The sequence below is a fragment of the Neolamprologus multifasciatus genome, chromosome 16, assembly GCF_963576455.1.
Source record: "Neolamprologus multifasciatus chromosome 16, fNeoMul1.2, whole genome shotgun sequence".
NCBI lineage: Eukaryota > Metazoa > Chordata > Actinopteri > Cichliformes > Cichlidae > Neolamprologus > Neolamprologus multifasciatus.
Window position 1 is genome coordinate 28,182,043 of NC_140454.1, and position 21,215 is coordinate 28,203,257.

General features: G+C 44.8%; 1 long non-coding RNA gene across 1 annotated transcript; it reads right to left on the minus strand.

The window, feature by feature from the left end:
• Window positions 1-340: 340 nt before the first annotated feature.
• On the minus strand, window positions 341-16,372 carry LOC146500973 (uncharacterized). The gene is made up of 3 exons (XR_014869964.1): window positions 15,341-16,372; window positions 5,681-6,190; window positions 341-1,505 (listed from the first exon to the last, which is right to left on the minus strand). It is a non-coding gene; the product is annotated as an uncharacterized LOC146500973 (long non-coding RNA).
• Between the last annotated feature and the right edge of the window lie 4,843 nt (window positions 16,373-21,215).

Below are 21,215 nucleotides of genomic sequence, written 5' to 3' on the forward strand. Positions count from 1 at the left end.
AGTCAGATGTTGAGCTGTTAGGTTTAGACTAGATGTGACAGGATGTCTGTTAAACAGACTGCCACTGAAAGAACATATCTCCACTGCTACCTCTATGAAAGTAACAGGGAAACATGAATTTTGCTGCTTGATCAAAAATCCAGAAAGAAACAACTACAGTGAATTAAAGCTGGAATAAATAAAAGTCCACAGACAGAGGTCAACAAAAGACAGAGAAATTGTAGGGTTAGGGGCAGAGCTAGAGTATCAGAAAATCAGACCTACTCATTTTATAGGGTTTCACTTTTTCACCATGCTGAAACAGAAACTTTTTACAGCAAAAATGCAAGGCCAAAAATGGACAAGGTGGATGTTAAGACAATCTAATGAAGAGGAAAACCTGTCAATTGTATATCAGAGATATTTTGTTTCAAGACAACACCTTCCTCATAAACAAATAATTAGGATGCATCAAGCAGCCCAGGGAGCGAGACCATTCAATATTAATAGTTTTTGCAGGAATGTTTTCTGTGTCTGTGCTACCAGTAATTGAAAGTCTGTCTGTGCAGTTAGCTTCAGAGAGAATTTAAACATCCCCATCAGTACCCTCATATTCCTCTGTTCATCTCCAGATGGTTCAAGTAGAGTGCAGATAAGATTTTGCATTATTGATGCACTCTGTTGGATTGTCATCAATAGCTCGGGCCATCATCGCTACCAGGGAGCCCATTTACTGTAATGTATGAATTGATGAGCACAGTCTTTGATTTGAGTTGACACACACTGAGCTGCAGCGGCCAATGGCAAATATCCAAGGAGACTCTGTTCAGTCCGCTGCTGGAGAGCAGAAAATAAAACAGCGGGAGCAGAAACAGCAGCAACACTGTAATCCACAAGGAGATGTATTTTTTCTTTGAGTCCCTAGTCCCTAGAATTTTACCGTGCCAAAATGTATCAGTGGGCCTTGTGTTTAAACAATTTAAAGAAGAGATAAAAGTTAATCTTTCTAGTTTTGTTACAGGGAAATATCTGCATCACTGAGTTGCAGGGAAATTTCTGGGGGAAAAAACAACTCATTAAAGGAAAAAATGCTTTGGTACCAACAGCCAGAATATAATATTTTTTATTTATATTGTCAGTGTGAACTTGTTAGCAGACAAGCTGAAAAACAAAATCACTGCACAAAAATAGCCATTACAAATAGCACTGAATGAATTATCTGCACCACGTCCTTATTTATAAATGTCAACAGAAACTGAGAAAAAGAAAAGAAATTTCCCAAGGACCTCCCTATAGAAAGTAGAGCAAAGATGCTACTAATACTTTCCATGTTGGTCAAAATTTGGGTCAGTTAGAAATCCGTTCTAAGCTAAGGATAATCTGGAGGCTTGCTGAGGATCCTGTTGTCCTAAAATCCAGGCAGTGCATTCAGCTGCTATTATACTGGTGTCTTGGTATGTGAATGTGTTTCTGCGGATGAGATGGAAACTCTTATGCCTCAAACACGTCCAATGATTTTCCAGATTCTGCAATAAAATTAACATCAGCGAAGAAAATAATATATGTTATAATAGTGTCAATGACTCAAAACTAAAACATTTTATCTCAGGCAAAGAGAAAAGTATTATTCCCATCTGAAAATTATAGTTACTTCCATTAACACTCAACCAAATATTATTTTTAAATTTGTGCCATGATCTTCTTGTCTACAAGGAGAACTCTGCATTCTATAACCATACTAAATCATTCCTTTCTGAAGGTATCAACAGTAATATTTAAATCTAATTAATCTAAGTTTAAATATCCAGGGCTGCACGGTGGTTAGCACTGTTGCTGCACAGCAAGAAGGTCCTGAGTTCAATTCCACCATCAGGCCGGGGTCTTTCTGTGTGGAGTTTGCATGTTCTCCCCGTGTTTGCGTGGGTTCCCTCCGGGTACTCCGGCTTCCTCCCACCGTCCAAAGACATGCAGCTTGTGGGGATAAGTTAATTGGATAATCCAAATTGTCACTAGGTGTGAATGTGCGAAAGAATGTGAGTGCGAATGGTTGTCTGTCCATGTGTGTTGGCCCTGCGACAGACTGGCGACCTGTCCAGGGTGTACCCCACCTCTCGCCCTATGACAGCTGGAATAGGCTCCGGCACCCCCCGCGACCCTGAAAAGGATAAGCAGAAGCGAATGGATGGATGGATGGATGAAGTTTAAATATCCAGGAATCAGGGTGCAAAATACCCACCCTGAGTAAACTGTTGAGACCCAGAATTCTATAACCAAAACAAAGGTCATGACCTCAGAGATAGTTGCGTTGTTAACCAGCTGCTTGGAAATGAATCTCATACAACCAAAAAGTGTCTTATAAAAGGAATTGAGACTCTTATTTCTTATGCACATAAAGACTTTACTGTGTACCAGCCTTTTAAAAAATAATTCAAGTCTTTCAAGCTTTCAAAACACTGCACTTTTCATCAGCAACATGAAATTGTGCAGGCTGTGACAAACTGCAATCAATTTTAATTAGGCTATTTTCCTCTAAAAGATCTCTGTAGTGCCAAATAATGTCATATTTAAATGCAGTGATTCGTCAAGACTTCTCTCCAAAATCAGTACGGGATGACTTTTATTTTTAGAAACCTTTGTTCTTACAAACCCAGAAGGCAGAATCAAGACTCTCTGACCACTTCCCCCACATACATACGCACAAGTACCCGCCCCTGCATGTGTTTATGTGTGTCTAAACAGCTTTCAGGTCACTATCGCATTTTATCAAGAAACGCATGGCAAGCCTTGTGTGAAATCAAAAAGCTGCACAAATTATTTGTGCGTGCTTCGTGCGTGTGTGTGTCTGTGTGTCTGTGTCTCGGAGGAATAGACATTGATAATAATATGTAGGCACATATGGCTGTCCACGTGTACACACAAAGCCTCTTTTGTGTTACATATGAAGTTCTGTACAATTTTGAATAACAGGAAAGCATGCATGCTTATGAGAATACCTCAAAATATACTTAGAATGCAAATAATTTACATGTGAGTTCTGCACAATACATTAAATCCATCTACATTAAATAAAGGAAAAATAATAATTTATCTCTGAAAGTCTCAATAAGGGAAGAATACTTAATTAGACTTATATCCCCCCATGCCTTATGTGGCATATCGGGGGGCAAACGAACGCCACCAGGCTCGATCTTGTGCCCAGGCTTGTTCGATGTCTTTAGGTCTTGATGAAATGACCTTTGCCAGGTGTTGCGGGGGACGTCCTCGTGGTCTTTTAATGCCCAGGGGTTGCCAGCACATCGTTGTTCTTGTAATCCATGCAGAAGATATGGCCGGCCAGTCGGAATCTTTGGAGTGCGACGATGTTGTGAACTTTGACCGTGCCACTCCTTCGCAGGACCTCCGTGGTGGTGGTGTGGTTGGTGTAGCGGATCTTCAGAATCCAGCAAAGACATCGCTGTTGAAAGACGTCGAGCTTGGTGTTGATACAGGCCGACACCTTCCAAGTCTTGCTGGCATAAATCACGATCGAATTAAGCAAGCGGAGTTTGATCTTGAGGGAGATGGTCGGGGAGGACCAGACCTTGTTCATCCTCCGAATGGAAGCCGGCTTTCCTGTGCGGCATTTGACATACACCTCCGCATCGCCGTCTTTGGAAATCATGCTACCAAGTTCGGTGAATTTCTTCACTTCTTCTAGCTGCTCTGTCCCAATGTAGATCCCCCATCGTGGGTCCTTGGAGCTGACGTGCATGATCTTCGACTTTTCAGAGCTGATCCTAAGGCCAATCTTGCCGGCTTCTTTTCTTAGATCGGTTGTTCCTTGCTGTAGCTTCAGCTCATCTTCCTCAAGTAGGGTGATATCGTCAGCAAAATCGAGGTCGCCAAGATGGTCTTGACCAGATCAATGGATGCCAGTTCCTATACGGGCACGGGCTTGCCGCATGACGTAGTCGAGGGCAATGAGAAAAAGCAGAGGTGACAGGATGGAGCCCTGCCTGATGCCGGTGGTGATCTCGAAGAAGCCGGTGTGGCCATTTCCAGTCTTAACGCAACAGCATAATCGCAAGTACAGGTCCTTGAAGAAGTTGATGAAGATGTTCTCTCGTTTGGCTCTCAGCGAACACACTTTTTCTCCTCTCCTCTCCCTTATCTTCCCTGCTTAGCTCCTCATGTCCTTGTCTTGTCTCGTGTTTTTTATTACTTTTCCCTGGAACATTCTCTCACAGTCTGTTCTCTAAAACCTAAAAGAGGAATTATGGATTGGATCAACTGGTCCCTGAATGCAATTGACACCCCTTTCTCAACGAGAAGTCTGGGCTTGGGTGAGCCTGAGTGCTGAAGATATCTACCTATTTGGAACCATGGTAACAGGGTTCTGGCGGATCGGAGCTGGCTTGGCCCTGACTTATCGAAGAATTAAGAAAGCGGAACCGGCTGTTCAAACCCCCGCAAAGCTGCCCGCTGGGATTGGAATGATGGGAGAGGCGTGAGTTTCTCAAAATGGGCTCATTGAGTCAGCACGGATAAGATCTTGGAGAGGCTACGGCTGCTGTGAATACTCAGAATAAGATCTCTGACTGCAGACTGGATACATCTCGGAAGGGCTAGCCTGAAATAACATCTCTGGGCGCAAAATTGGATGACATCTCGGGGAGGCACACTGCCGTGAGTTCTCAGAAATCGGCTCCTTGAGCACAAGGAATGACAACATCACAGAACGCAAGTATGGAGAAGCTCGCGGCTCTCCAATGGGAGATCGCGAGACCAGTGTTGGACTGTAGAACTGCTTTGAAATTCATATGAGCTGTTCGCACTAAAGTAAAAATCATCATCACTTCATGTGAATACCCCTTTGGCGCCAGCGGCGGTCTCGAGGCTGGAGCCGAAAAACAACACCCTGATAACGACTGTGTTTAGTCTGTTCCTTCCCATTCCATGCAAGGCCACCTGGGTTGGCTGGAAGACTGTTTACTTAGCCTGGCAGGGCGAAGGACACTGTCTCAGCTGAACTATGGACACGCACACACATACACTACACTGATAAGCACACACTCATCCCCCTCCGTTTCCAAACGCCTTCGATGGTTGTTTCCTGCGGGGGAACACGGCGGGTCTGTGTGCCGCGCTGGAATGGTAGCACTGTGCAGGGCGGCTGCTGTGTTCGCTTCATATTACTTCTCACCCCCCACCCAATCCTGTGGCTTGTCATGTCTTTCACAAAGTTGTGCTGTGGACATTTATGTGCTTTTTTGTGCAGAGGAGTTTTTTTGTTTCCTGTTCTCGTGCTGTACTCGTGCTCTACCATGGAAGCACAGCATGAGTAGAGGTCTCTTTTTTTTTCCTCTTGTACTTTTCCCATTGTTGTGTACATTTCAGTGTTGTTCTGTAACGCTACCGATCTCCGACTTGTATCCCCATGTAATGTCTGTGTTGTGTGTGTAAGGTCGGGGTGGGGGGGGGTCCCATTTCACTGCAGGGCAACCTGCATGTGGCGAATAAAGCTTTGATTGATTGATTGATTGATTGATTGATTGATTGATTGATAGGGACACCGTACAAGTGCAGGATCTGCCAAAGCCAATCGCGGTGGATGTTATCGAAGGCCTTCTTGAAATCGACGAAAATGATAGCGAGTTGTTGCCGGTACTGTCGAGTACCGGCAAAATCTGTTCCGTGCACGATTGGCCGCTTCAGAACCTACCTTGCTCCTCTCATAGACGTTGGTTGAGGGCACTCCTCAGTTGTCGAAGGAGGACGATACAGAATAGCTTGCCAGGCACAGAGAGGAGGGTGATGCCTCTCCGGTTGGTGCACTCAGAGGTGTTGCCCTTTTTCGGTAGTTTGACTATGGCGCCCTTTCGCCCTTGTCCTCCGGCACTGTGCCCCTTTGCCAGCACAGGTTGAACAGGGTCATCAATTCTTCCACCATGGCTTGGCCGCCGTGTATCAGGAGCTCTGCTGGTATTTCATCTAAGCTGGCCGCTTTGTTGTTCTTGAGGCTCTTGATCACGATCTTCACTTCCTCAATGGTGATTCTGCCAGTGTTGAACCCAAGCTCATCTTGTCCTCCGCCTCGAAATTGTACGTCGTGGCGGGCTCTGGCTAAGGGTCTCTTGGAAGTGTTCGGCCCATCTTTTGTTTTGATCTTCTTGGGTGATCAGGAGCTTCCCATTTTTGTCCTTGACCTGGACGTTTGCATTGGTCCTCGATCCTGTAAAGGAAGAATTCACAAAAAATAAGTTTATTTAAGTAGGGCTGTTATTTACTGTTAAAAGGGAGTGTTTCCTTCCCACTGTCGCCAAAGTGCTTGCTCATAGGGGTGCTTAAGTGCTTAAAACCGGCATTACTTCAAAAGGCCAGCAGGGGGCAACTCCTCTAGTTGGTTTTAAGTCTAAATGTATAGAAGTCAATGAGAAATAGACACTACAACTGTGACCTCAGTAAACATTTTCATTATAAGTATCTGATCTCAGTTGAGAGATTCAAAGCCAAATAAAAACAACATTATATAATTTTATAAACTTTGCACCCATAAGTGTATCTCTGGGCTCCATAATGGAACGTTACTAACATGGTGTAGTGAGTCTGTCTACATCCATCTTTTATATACAGGCTATGATACTGACAAGTCTGTCTGGGATCTTTTGTTTCAAAATAAATTTTTAAAAAATAAGAAAATAAGTAGGATTTTTTTTTCCTGAGGCAAATGCTGGGGCAGGGCTGCTGTGAGAGGAAGCACAGCAGGGTGGAAAGCTGCAGGCGTTGCAGATGCATCATTTCCCCACATAGCGAAAGGGCAGCAGATGTTGTCTACATTTCATCATTCTTACCTCTGCCACTGTGTACAGGATGCTCCCCCTGTTCTACTTTAGGCTTTAGGAAACAGCTGATCATATTTTATATATATTTTTTTCTTTTCCTGTCAACAAATCCAGGAAAAAGAACTAACAACAAAGAAGTCCTACTAAAGAGTCCTGTCTTAATCCAGAGCCTGACCTCCCACTACGCTGTGCAGTAGATCCCTACTGTCATGCCAGAGCTATTCTGCTGTAGTAGAAGACACATTTGTTTTGAAATTTGTCTCAAATATTGTCCAAACAATTCTGTCACTGTACTTATCATAGCACCAGTGTGTATTACAGTATTTGGTCCCTGAAATATTTGTTCTGAAACTGTAAAACACACCCAGGACTGAACCAGCAACCTGTGCAGCAATCAGTCTTGGGGTCATTGCTCAAAAACATTAATGTATTACACATTTACTTTTTACTTCTTTTTTTAAAAAGATAATAATGTATTGCTCTTATTTATTCCAGCAATAACATAGATTGGTAGATTAATTGCTCTGCAATCACTGATGGAATCACTAGTTACTAATATAACAATAAACTTTTCATCTGCCCACATATCTACAGTAAACTCTATTCTAATGAGGATATCATTAAGATCCTTCTTTTAGCAGCCTGTTTAAAAAGTGCCACATAGCTAACATCAAAGTCTGTGACAGGCGACCAAAGAGCACAGAATAATGTCTTACTGTAGCAACGAGTTATTTACTGATGCACAGTCCTTTTAACTTTTGCACATTTGGCCGTTTAACTCTGTGGGTTTGATCCTTATAAGGGTCAGAATCTTCCTATCCAAAACTTAATTCTAATGTGCACTAACACATGTGTGTTCCGAATGGCAATGAAGTGTCTGCTTTGTTCTTTTGTTGCCTGTTGAATATAAGGCTTTTGGTGGCTTAGGTGAAGTGGGCATATCCTCAGATTAAGCTTTACTCAATACCCCCACACGCTTGTGTGTTTGTGCAGTAAATCAGAAATAACTGTGACTACTCATAGTTTGTAAACTGTCTGATTCATGATCTGCAAATGAGTAAATGAGTGTGAAAAAAGGCTGCTTTCATTACGTGATTTTTTAAAATATCACTGCAATTTCTTAATTAACTGGTTTGAAAAGTACTATTAAAATTATTTTTTATTCATTTTTTATAAGTATTTATTTGAGTCCCAATTTTAAACACTTATTTTTTAGTTAGAAATGAAGTGATGAAGAAGGGGAATTGTTTTCCATGCAGTAAGTATTCAGAGGCCTATGAGTCAGCCTAGTAGAAGCTTGGCAGGAAGAGATTAGCACCATCCACAGAAATGTCAGTAAAATAACTGTTATCAATGTGAAGCCGGTGTGTCCATAAGCAAATGTATCAACTTTGAGGCAAGTGATTGAAGCAGCTGGAGCAAAGGATATTGTTGAATTACATATGACAGGGTACTAAATATATTAGAGGGCCATTTATGCAACTAAGGCCTGGAATATCCACAAGCTGTCAACTAACAGCTACAAAGTGATGCCTAACAATGGTGACAGAGCTGTAGGTATCACTTTTCAACAACTCTATAGAGTTGTTGCTTTTATTTGCGCTCTGCTTCCATATTGCTTTTGCCAGTAGCAATGAAAAAGGAAACCTGTGCTTATCTTTAAGATGCCAGCATCTGACAGTATGGGAATAAGAACAGGTTGTTTTAACAGGATGGTTGGATCAGTAACAATACTAGTATTTTCTTATCACTTGTCTGTACTGTTGGTGACATCTGTCTTAAGTACAGATAAAGCAAATAAAAAATGTTCTGAGAGACAGTGCACCAATAGATTAATTCAACTTTGACTGTTAGAAACTTTAAGCAATTGCAGTACTTAAAGCTACCCACACATGCATTGAAACACATAACTTTAAGGAAATTTCTGAGATAATTCCACTAAAAGTGTCATGGTCCTGGGTCAGTGACCCAGCGCTTTAAGTTGATTATTATCATTTTTCTAGTTTGTTCTGATTTTGTATTTGTTCTTAGGGGTTGAGTTGTGTGTTCTATCATCCCTACCTGTGTCTCTCCTCTGCATTCTGATCGTGTCCCCAGTTGGTTGTGTAAAACAGTCTGTGTGTTTCCTGTTTTACTTTGTAGGTTTGTGTCTCGTTATGTCCATTAGTTCCAGCTGTGTCCCCGCCTGTCTGCCATTTCCTAGTTACCTGGTGTGTGTATTTATAGTGCGTGTCTGCCTGTGCTCCTCGTCGGCTCGTCTGTGTTTCATGGTGTCTGTTCCTCGTCTGTGTCTCTCTGCCTCCCACCCCATTTGTATGATCCGGTTTGTTATTTAGCTCACCCAGTTTAGGTTTATGTTCTGTCCTGCCCTCAGTTCTGTTATTTGTACACTGTAAATTAAACCCTCACTCTTATCCTCATATCGGCTGTCTGCATTTTGGGTCCTCCGTTTCCTCCACACCACACGGCTCACCCCGCCAGCCGTGACAGTACGAGCCGACCACAAGATGGATCCAGCAGCTTTGTCTGGGGAGAGCGACCTCGCACGCATCCAACGCCTGATGGACTGGGTAACCCACACCACCAACGCAAGTGCGAAAGTGGTGGGGTTAAAAGCCATCGAGGCAATCCTGGAAGGGAATTCCTACCTCTGCCAGTTCGAGGGACTTTCGGACTTAATTCGCAACCTGCATAAAGCCCGGGAGGTGGTGCAAGCTCGGGAATCCACAGAGTTTGTCCAGCAGCAGCGGACTACGGCCGCCCCGGAACAGCCACGTCAGCTTCTCCCGCCGGAGGTTTTGCCCCTCCCGCCGGAGGTTTTGCCCCTCCCGCCGGAGGTTTTGCCCGGCCCGCCGGAGCCGTCCGCAGGGAGGAGGCGACGATCGCGCCGTCGGCGCGTCACCCCACAGCTGGATATTAGGACTATAGCACTGCAGGCTGTGGTGAGTGGAAAAGACAATAATCACGAGCTTTCAAATTTAAGGACTGTTTATTCTGGGGCCGTTTTCTGTGCTGCCAGTGAGGATAATGGTGTTTTCCCTGGCTCGCCTGCAACTGTCGTTAATAAGATTGTGTTTCCTGAAGCTCAGTTGGCTGCCCAGCCGCTAGCTCGTTTAGCTGCACAGCCGCAAGCTCGTTTAGCTGCACAGCCGCAAGCTCGTTTAGCTGCACAGCAGCATTCAGCTCGGTCCCCGGTATCCCCACTAGCCCAGTCATCTATGCCATCTTCACCGACTCCCTCTGTACGGGAGGCTGTGTCTGTGCCCCCCGTTTTGGACTCTTTTTCTATTACGTATTTTTTGCAGAGAGACAAACCAAACAATCCTGCAAACGTTCCTCAAGAGCTGGCCAGTTCTGAGACTGAGACGCACTCCAGGGCCTCCCCAGAGGCTGGGTTTCAGCCCCCAGCAGACTCTGGACCCCTGGAGGTAAAGAAGCCAGCTGAGGACTGCACCCGGCTGTCGCTGCCTGAGCTGAGTCAATGCTCGGTGCAGCTGCAGTCAGCCTTGTGTTTGCCAGAGGCCCGTGCGCCTGCTGGTTCTGATCTGTTCCTGCCAGAGGCCCGTGCGCCTGCTGGTTCTGATCTGTTCCTGCCAGAGGCCCGTGCGCCTGCTGGTTCTGATCCGTTCCTGCCAGAGGCCCGTGCGCCTGCTGGTTCTGATCCGTTCCTGCCAGAGGTCTCCGCGCCTGCTGGTTCTGTTCTGCGCCCGCCAGAGGTCTCCGCGCCTGCTGGTTCTGTTCTGTGCCTGCCAGGGGCCCCTGTGCCCGCTGGTCCTGAGACTGTTCTCGCTGGAGGGCCCAAGGAGCCCGTCCAGCCTCCTGTCCCGTCCGCTGGAGGGCCCGAGGAGCCCGTCCAGCCGCCTGTCCCGTCCGCTGGAGGGCCCGAGGAGCCCGTCCAGCCGCCTGTCTCGTCCGCTGGAGGGCCCGAGGAGCCCGTCCAGCCCCAAGACTTGTCAGCTGGAGGTTCAGGAGAACCCAGCCAGCTTCCTGCCTCGTCAGCTGGAGGGCCCGAGGAGCCCGTCCAGTCTTCTGCTTCGTCAGCTGGAGGGCCCGAGGAGCCCGTCCAGCCGCCAGCTGCAGCCTCATCATCCTCGCCGGCTGCTGCTTCATCCACACCGCCGGCAGCATCAGCGGCTTCATCCTCGCCAGCTGCAGCCTCCGTGTCTTCATCCTCGCCAGCTGCAGCCTCCGTGTCTTCATCCTCGCCAGCTGCAGCCTCTGTGTCTTCATCCTCGCCAGCTGCAGCCTCTGTGTCTTCATCCTCGCCAGCTGCAGCCTCCGTGTCTTCATCCTCGCCAGCTGCAGCCTGGTCCAGCTCCGGCTTCATCGTCGCCTGGTCCAGCCTCTGCATCAGCCTCGTCTGGTCCAGCCTCTGCATCAGCCTCGTCTGGTCCAGCCTCTGCATCAGCCTCGTCTGGTCCAGCCTCTGCATCAGCCTCGTCTGGTCCAGCCTCTGCATCAGCCTCGTCTGGTCCAGCCTCTGCATCAGCCTCGTCTGGTCCAGCCTAGCGTCCTCCTCGCCTGGTCCAGCCTCAGCGTCCTCCTCGCCTGGTCCAGCCTCAGCGTCCTCCTCGCCTGGTGCTGCGGGGGCCACGCCACCTTCAGGTCCCAAACTGCCGCCTCGACATCGGCGGTCATCTGCCAGGCCGCTTGTTGGGCGTCATCGTCGATATGGACGACCTCCCAAAGGCCGCCGCTACCTTCCGTGCGGCCGGCCTCCGGACTTGTGTCGCCGCCGCCGTTGCTGTCCGCACGGTCGGCCGCCTGACTTGTTTCCCCGTCGCCGCCGTTGCTGTCCGCACGGTCGGCCGCCTGACTTGTTTCCCCGTCGCCGCCGTTGCTGTCCGCACGGTCGGCCGCCTGACCTGTTTCCCCGTCGCCGCCGCTGCCGCGTGCACGGTCGGCCTCCTGAACTGTTTCCACTTCGCCGCCGCTGCCGTGTGCACGGTCGGCCTCCTGAACGGTTTCCACTTCGACACCGCTGCCTTCCGCGCGGTCGGCTTTTGGACCTGAGTTGTCAGCCTCCAGGCCGGCCTCCTGAACCGTGTTTTGGGACCCTGTTCAGGAACTCCAGTCTGTGTTGTGTTTTGAACAATTCATTTGGCCCACTGGAGCTTGTTTTTTGTTCGGTTGTGGTCCCTCCGTCCTGGGCCCCCCGCCGCCCGCCCTGGGTTGGTCGTCTGTTTTTGTTTTGGGCTGTCTGGAGCCAGCCCTTGGAGGGGGGGTACTGTCATGGTCCTGGGTCAGTGACCCAGCGCTTTAAGTTGATTATTATCATTTTTCTAGTTTGTTCTGATTTTGTATTTGTTCTTAGGGGTTGAGTTGTGTGTTCTATCATCCCTACCTGTGTCTCTCCTCTGCGTTCTGATCGTGTCCCCAGTTGGTTGTGTAAAACAGTCTGTGTGTTTCCTGTTTTACTTTGTAGGTTTGTGTCTCGTTATGTCCATTAGTTCCAGCTGTGTCCCCGCCTGTCTGCCATTTCCTAGTTACCTGGTGTGTGTATTTATAGTGCGTGTCTGCCTGTGCTCCTCGTCGGCTCGTCTGTGTTTCATGGTGTCTGTTCCTCGTCTGTGTCTCTCTGCCTCCCACCCCATTTGTATGATCCGGTTTGTTATTTAGCTCACCCAGTTTAGGTTTATGTTCTGTCCTGCCCTCAGTTCTGTTATTTGTACACTGTAAATTAAACCCTCACTCTTATCCTCATATCGGCTGTCTGCATTTTGGGTCCTCCGTTTCCTCCACACCACACGGCTCACCCCGCCAGCCGTGACAAAAAGTCACACTAAGTTTAACGTGATGAGGCATTAGGCAACATGTTTTGAAGTAAAAAGCACTTAACTGTGAATTATTCTGCTTTGCATGCTCATGTTGATGTGTTTCTCACACATTAAAGAATAGGAGCCATTCAGAGAGCAGTTCAAGGGGAAATTATATACACATCAAACATGTTTCATTTTGTCAGCTTTGAAAATTGTTTTTGGAGCACTCTAACACACACACACACACACACACACACACACACACACACACACACACACACACACACACACACACACACACACACACACCAAAACAGTAAAATCATAAATATTGCATGTCTCTATCGCTTATGGGAATATCGGAAAAATCTTGACATGCACCCACCTACCATCTGTGAATCTCAGCCCATAGAAACAGCTCTAATGGTGATGAAATGTGCCTTGCTTGGCATGAGAACACAACAAACTGGAGGATCAAAAGAGTTTGGGATGCACCAAGATGAACTATGATATGTGGTTGCGCTAAAGTGAGCTTCTTGTTGGATCTAATGCATGACAAGTGCAGGGAAACTTGAAAGAGTTGTTAAACAGTAAGACTTAGGGAGAAGTGCACTTTCTTCCAAATGAAACTGTCTAGATCAAAGCCTTTTCCTTTGACTCGTCCAGCCATTACTGAATGATGAGTTATTGTGCCTTCAAACTTCTGTTTGTGATTCTTTGTCACACTTAATCCTCTGGGATTGTATGTATTCTGTGTGTAACCTGTGTGGCTAAGATATAGTAGCGGCAAGCTGTAAGATTCAAGGTGGGACAGTGTTCACTAAGAGACACAACTACGTGATTGGGTTAGTGTACAGAAACATCTGGGCCACATATGGACTAGAAGTCCCCAAGTCCCAGTGGGAGATACCACTAAAGGTGGTTGGGAGCAACAGAGCTAAAGTCCTTTGGGTCTTTGAGTTCCAGACAGACAAGCAGCTGCTGACCAACCAACCAGACATAGTGGTGGCTGACAAGGGGCAGAAGACCCCAGTTATGAGAGATGAGGTATCCCTAGCGGACTGTCCTCAGCCCTATTATGCTATGAGCAAAAAAGTTTGGATTATGATTATGCTCACAGCGCAATATTTTCACTGGAGTGAAACTAGGCAGCCAGTAAAATCCATGCAAAAGTAAGTGCTACAATTAAACACACTGGAACTTCAATTTCTTGGTTGACAGCGTTGTGATCTGGAATTTGTGTATTTCCATGTAAATGCTCTTCATGAGTGGATATGTTGTCAAGGATACACAGTATGCTTTGTAACGAGCGTTTTTTTTACTTAGCCTGTTAAAAAAACACATCATACCTGCACTTCAGCTTTGCTTATCTGTTTGGTTGTGTGCCTGTAACATGCTCAATGACAATAAAGCTGATTTGAAAGTGTGCTAAACTGTCAAAAAACAATATCTGCTAGTAGTGTCACATTGATGACTTTTACAGACCCAGAAAGCAAGAGGCTATGTGCTTAATGTGTTTATTTCCAGTCAGTTTGAAAAAAAATGTGGCAGTGCAGTGAGACTGAGTTGCACAGAGGGAAAACAGGATCCATGCGGGATGGAGGCTTTGACTTGTAGAACTGATTGTAATATTTGGAAACAGTCTCACTTGAAGGAGAGGTGAGGAAGGAAGTTTTTTTTAATGGAAGGTTGAGAGGGACCGGAGGAGAGCGCACCGGCAGATAACAAGTAAATTCTTACTCCTACAGGTGTCAGAGGTAACTAAAAGAGCCAAGAGATTCTGAATTAGCTGAGGAACAAGTGTTCAAGCAAGGGTGTAGATTTGGTTTTGGCATTGGTGGGGACGGATGATTCAACCACCGAACCCTGCCCTGTTTCTTTTTTTTCTTCCTTTTTGTGTTTGCTTCATTATAGATTAAAAAAAAGGAGAAATATACTTTACTACATATGCTATTCTACATGCTTTAAAACCCTTTAAAATTACAATTCATAGTTTTATATGTGAATTATATAATGTTAAGTTACTATTAAACAAATGACTAAGTATTTTATACTTTACTTCAACCATATTCCATATAAATCAGGAATCATACAAAAATAAAAATAGCTTCAAATACAGTCATGACAATAAAAGAATATGACTTTAAGGACTTAACAACATTACTTCACTTATAGTACACCAACATCTCTTATACATTAGCACTAAGGGAACACTGAATGACCTGGTGATTTTTGTCCATAAAACTACTCATCTAAGATTACCACAAAGTAAAAGATCTCTCAGCAAAATTATGCAACATTTTAGACACACCATACAAACATTGCTGATGAGTCACACATCAGTAATGTTTGTAGGGTGAGTGCATTTTTAAAACAATTTGTGCAAACTGCACTACAAGGTGGAATATTTGCAAAATCATGACTACCTCATGATATTTTGTCTCAAAAATTAACCCTATGAATATGTCAGTGCCATTAGGATGAAATTATTGTGTCACCAACATTTTAACGTTAGACATATAATTTTAACAGCCTCTGTAAACTAATATCCTGGCTTACTCGAAGCTGCCATTTTCTCTCACAGTTTCAATCAAAATTAGAAATGCTACTCTGGGAGACTGAAATAACCAATAGTGCTGTCTGTTGTGCAGTTAGTTTCCAAAACACGTTATTCGTGGTTTACAGACAATTTTAGACTGATGTGGGCCATAGCCTAGCATAGCCTGTAACGTTATTATGACAGACACATTTTATGAGTGAACTTGACTTTAAGTGACTTACAGGTTTCTTTGAAACACTCTCTTATATCCAGCTTCTTCCTTGTTGCTGCCACCCTCATCTCCTCCTTGCAGGTCCTTGCAGCGCAGGCTTGCCGCTGATAAAACTAAACAGAGCTCCCTGAAAGGCACAGCCAATCACATTGGCCATATTTGTCACATGAGGTAGGACTCCAGTAGAGAACGTAATTTAACTCTTTCTGCATCGCCAGGTGAACGAGACGTTGACAGATTGTTTTTCTTTTCTTTCTATAGGTTTTGTTTTTCTTTACTCGAAGAGATCAAATTATTGGTGGGGACAATTCAATAATCGCTGGATATTGGTGGGGACGTGTCCCTTCCGTCCATGCCATATCTACGCCCTTGTGTTCCAGTCACATGATACAAGGTTGGCCCCAGGCTTCACCAGTGTGGCAAGAAACTGAGGCAACCTGCGACTGAATAACAGAGTTTAAAACACAAACCTAGCTCCTTAAACTGCCACATCATGACATCATATCCACTTCACTGCCCATGCCAAGATAACTTGTAGGGGACAATATAAGTATTACCACATCCCGATCACTTAATAGTAAAAACTAACCGTGAAATGAAAGTGTCCTTGAAATAAGACTCTGCAAACTACAAAGTAAGAACTAATGATATGAATTTCCAGCCTGTGGTGCAGCCCAAACTTTCACAAGTCCCCAGGGCAGTATCTCCTTTTTCTTCAAGGTATGGAAACTTTTATTTATTGTCAGCCAGAGGCACCAAAAGTAGGTAAATGCCCCGAGAAAAACAGAAAGTGAAAATGGGAATAATCAAATGTTTGACTAATTCAAAAGAAAACCATTTAATAAAACATGTTTGGCCCTGATGGTATTAAATAAAATTAGGTAGAACTATACTTGAGATATAAGCATGGATTAAAAACGTGACTGAATTATTTAAGGTTGATTTTTTTTTTTTTCACCTCAGGTCCTGAAATCACTAAGAACACCATATTTTTAAATAAAGTTCTGAAGATAAGAGTAGTAATTTGTGCAGACTTAAAAAAAAAAAAAAAAAAAAAAAAAAAGAACAAAGCACTTTGATGACTTTCATGTGCAAAGGTACACGTTGTTTCTCCTGTTTGTTGGTTTTCTTTATTCCATAACTCTATAAACTAAACATGAATTTTCTGAGAAATCATACTTAATAACAAGCAGAGGAGCAGGTCGACCGGAAACCTTAAATCATCTACGTGTTATGAGTCACTGTGTGGCAGGCAGGAGTTGGACCCAAAATGCAGGCACTCAGGCATGAGGTTTAAACACAAAAAACTCAGCTTTATTTGCTGGCAGGGGAAAGTCATAAAAAAAGCAAACTAAACTGGAAACTCATAAACAAAACTCAGAGATACACAGGGCGACGCGACACTGACTCAGAGAAACACAGGGTTTAAATACACTGGGAAGTAACGAGGGGAATGAGACACAGAAGGAGAGCACAGCTGGGGGAAATGAGAACTGACGAGACAAGGAAGCGTAACCTGAACACACTGAGATAAGACAGAGAACTTCAAAGTAAAACAGGAAACACATAACACAGACTGAACAAAAGACACAGACTCACATGCAGGCAGTACAACAGAGGGAACAGAGACGTGGGACCAGGGCAGACACAGACACTGACTGGACACGGGGATATAGCGGACAGGGGAGACAGCAACTAAGGATTACACAGAGACAAACCATAAGACATAACTCTAACAAAGAAACCAAAGCATAGAAATGATAAATAATCTATAAACTCAAAACCCTGGGTCAACAACCCAGGCATCCTAACACTACGGGAGCACTAGAAAAAATAAAACAAATAAGACTGCAATGACCCTGATGTGGGATGCAAAGCAGTAACACACAGTTTGACCTGTTTTCATATAAATGTCTCATTTTGTAGAAAGGCAGTGTATATTTCTCGTCTGCTGGGACCAAACAGTCAGTGTGAATGATTTATAGCCTACAGCTGTGGGGATAATACACCTGAATGAGTTAAATGGGGCAGAATTAGACCCAACACAGCTGAATATTGATGCTTTAGTAATACTTGTTAACCTAGAAGTCTTCAGGTATTTGGCTGAGAGATTGAAAGATGGAAATAAATTGTCAAATGGGAGACAAATTAAGAAGTGGTTTGGTTAAATGATAGATGGATAAATTAGCATGAAAAGTGTCTTTGTTGGAGAAAGAGTGTTCAGTTTCAGGGCCATGGGAATTGTACCACAGTAACTCAAATAAGTTCATGATAACAAAGAAAGAATGATTAGAAAAGCAAAGACATCAGAGAATGGTTGTTTAAAAATGAATTCATAATCGTGAGTACTGATTTGTATGCAGTACTGCACCGAAAACCTCTTTGCGATTACTTTGAATGCTTGCAGATTGCTGCAGTTGCCTCCAGTTCGAATAGAAAAGATTGACTTGTCTACAAAGACTTGCCAGCTTCTCAGCAAGCAGTAGCAAAATTTAACAAAGTGCAATGCAAACCATCAAAGTAAGAGCTGTGTGTCAGCACTTCAACTCACACATTTCAGAATTTACCTTGAATGCAAAATATCTCAGCTTTTGTGTTTGTGTAACCCTTTTCATGACTTCACTATCACATGTGTGTATGTATGTGTATGTATGTGTAATGTGTGTATATAGACACGTGTGTGTGTGTGTGTGTGTGTGTGTGTGTGTGTGATTTACATTGCTGTGCTTGAGAGCCACCATCTACCGGAACCAAATTCCCTGTATGTGTCTGCACATATACTTGGCCAATAAACACGATTCTGATTCTGACATGTTGGCAAATTTGCAGGCAAACTAATGTTTTCCATGCAAACTAAAGGCACATTCAGCAATTGCTACTGCAAATTTCACCTAGCAACTGCCAGATACCACTCACCAACTCCATCAACCTGTGATTGCAATGGTGTCGCTGAACCGTTTCTAGGCCTGGAGGCATAAAGGAAAGCAATGACATGAGCCAGAAGTAGAAGCAACATTGAGAACTGGTGAAAGCTCCCATCCAGATCCCCCAGAGTACTTTTTACAAAGAACAATGAAAGGAAGAAGGTCTGAATTGAGAACGTAGTTGTGTAATGTAGGCGGGGGTTTATTGATCTCTGGGTACTGAACTCCATATAAAATGATCCTAAAATTTATCAAGCTTGATTATTGATTTAAAATACTGTTTGCTGTAACGCTGGATTCAGATCCTTGTATTTCTTTTTTTTTTTTTTTTTTGCCTGTCCCATTTGGTTCTTTAGCCGTCAGAATTGTTGTCTGAAGACCAACAAGGATACCCAATGGATTTATTTTGCCAAATGGATCATCATGGCATTGCCGTATTGGTCCATTTGATCAACCTTTGTCTTTATTATTTATTTTATTTTATTTTCAGTTGTTACAGACGGGACAGACATGAGTGAGGGATAGGAAAGGGAGAAAGAAAGAGGAAGGAAAAGAAAAACAGAAGGGGAGAGGGACAGTGAGAAGGGGGGGGGGGGGAATCTCCTGGATCACCTTTTGAGAGAAAAAGAAGAGAAAACAAGCAAAAAAAAAAACAGAGCAACATACTAAACACAACACCATCGCATTAATCTAGCTAAGTGTAAACAGCAGTAAATACTAAATATTGAATGTTGTTGTGCAGCACGCAGGACAGACAGCGCACAATGTGCTTTGAAGTAGCAGCCAAGAAAGGTGTGATTTAAGTCTACGAACAGTGAACACCCGTGTGCACACCTGTGTGGATCGGCGCGCTTGAATTCAAATGGTTTCCCCATGTAATGGTCTGCAAGAGGATGTAGAGAGTCATAGTCCTGTCCCCCAGGGCATGAAGCAGGCATGGAGGAGATCCAGGCCCCAGACATCCAGAGGCCCCAGAGTGCAAGAGCCCAAGGAGGACCACCGGAGGGGCATCCGTGCCACCTTCATGGGAAGGGCTGAGGATCCCCAGACGAGGGGTCACCCAGTAGCCACCGGGCAGAAGCTAGAGGGGGCTGCACCGGCGTGCCCGCCGGCTCCGCCGGCAGCCAGCTGTGCCAGAGTGAACCGAGCCGCAGGCACAGAGGCCGGAGACCCGAGGGCCCCCCGCGCCCCGGAAGAGGCCTTACCGAGCAACAGGCGCCAGGCCCCGCCAAGTAGCCACCGGGAATGAGCTGGTACATACCTGAGCGCCCAGCCCCGGACACCAAGAACCAACAATGCACCGACCCCTGAGGGCATCAGTCACCGGCAGGGAGTGTGGTGAGGGGAGATAGGCCTCCACACTTGGAGGGCCTGGGAGTTCCCAGAGAGGTGGAGTCTAAGACCCGACCTGACATATAGACACAGACAAACAGGCACACACAGACACAGACATGCATTCCCACCCTCATGCACACATATACAAACACTCAGCACTCACCCAACGTAGGAATAAACGTAAATGGACATGTACACACAATCACACTCCCCAAACATACTCTATACCCCGGGTCCAGGTACCAGAGGGGGAAACAGCACCCAGACCCAAGAGATGTTACCCTTCCCTCCGGGGTGGAGGCCAGCAGACCGTCCCAGGCTCCGCAGCAGCAGGGAGGCCAATCGGACAGCCAGCATCTCCTCCCAGCCCCCCCGCCCCGATGGCTAGTAGAGAACGGGGGGGTGTTATCCTTGTATTTCTAATAAATCATATGCATAACACATACAATGCCAACTTGAATTTACCAGCTAATGGAGAAATGACTTCTTATTGCAACCAGAAGAGTTGACCCCCTACTGTTCACTGGAAGTAATTCATGTAAATTAATTCCTAACTGGGTTTGCTGGCAGTTATCACTGACGCTTTACCTATTTCCTTGGAAAGCAAGGAAATAGGTAAAGAACCCAAATTGACACATGTAACACGATATTTTTTTAAAATATGAAAACGTTTTACAATATCCTTTAAATTCCAAGGCTGAGATAATAAAACTAGTTTTCATTCTGACTGATTCTTGCGCTGAAATAGCAGCTTATAGTCAAGCTGTGTGCTCAAGTGGTTTTGAAAACCTGCAAACAAATTGCACAGAGCGTTCAACAAATAGCTTAATCAGTCAAGCAGACCCACAGCCCTATCTGGCATTTAAAAAGTGGACACTCCATTCAAATAATAGCCCAGAGGTTACAAGTAATCATCACAGAACAATTCTCCTGTTCCCCAAGGAAATAACTCCCCAAAGCAGCTGCATTGTCCTTTTCTGTAAGCCCACAGAGTAATATCTCAGGTCGACACAACAGTGTTCACACAATGTAAAGGGGAGAGATGACAAGACTGTGTGATTGGCACGTTGTTTTTCTTCTTCCTATTTAATATTCTTTATTGAAAGAGTTATACAATAAGGCGCATATGAGTCATTATGAGAACAAAAGAACAACAGAGGTCATTGTACTCGGCGCTGAAAAGCTTAGAAATATGGTATCTAACCAGATTCTTACTCTGGATGGCATTACCTTGGCCTCCAGTAACACTGTGAGGAACCTTGGAGTCATTTTTGACCAGGATATGTCCTTCAACGCACATATTAAACAAATATGTAAGACTGCGTTCTTCCATTTGCGCAACATCTCTAAAATTAGAAATATCCTGTCTCAGAGTGATGCTGAAAAACTAGTTCATGCATTTATTACTTCCAGGCTGGACTACTGCAATTCATTATTATCAGGATGTCCAAAAAACTCACTGAAAAGCCTTCAGTTAATCCAAAATGCTGCAGCAAGAGTACTGACAGGGACTAGAAAGAGAGAGCATATTTCTCCTGTTTTGGCTTCCCTTCATTGGCTTCCTGTTAAATCCAGAATTGAATTCAAAATCCTGCTCCTCACATACAAGGTCTTAAATAATCAGGC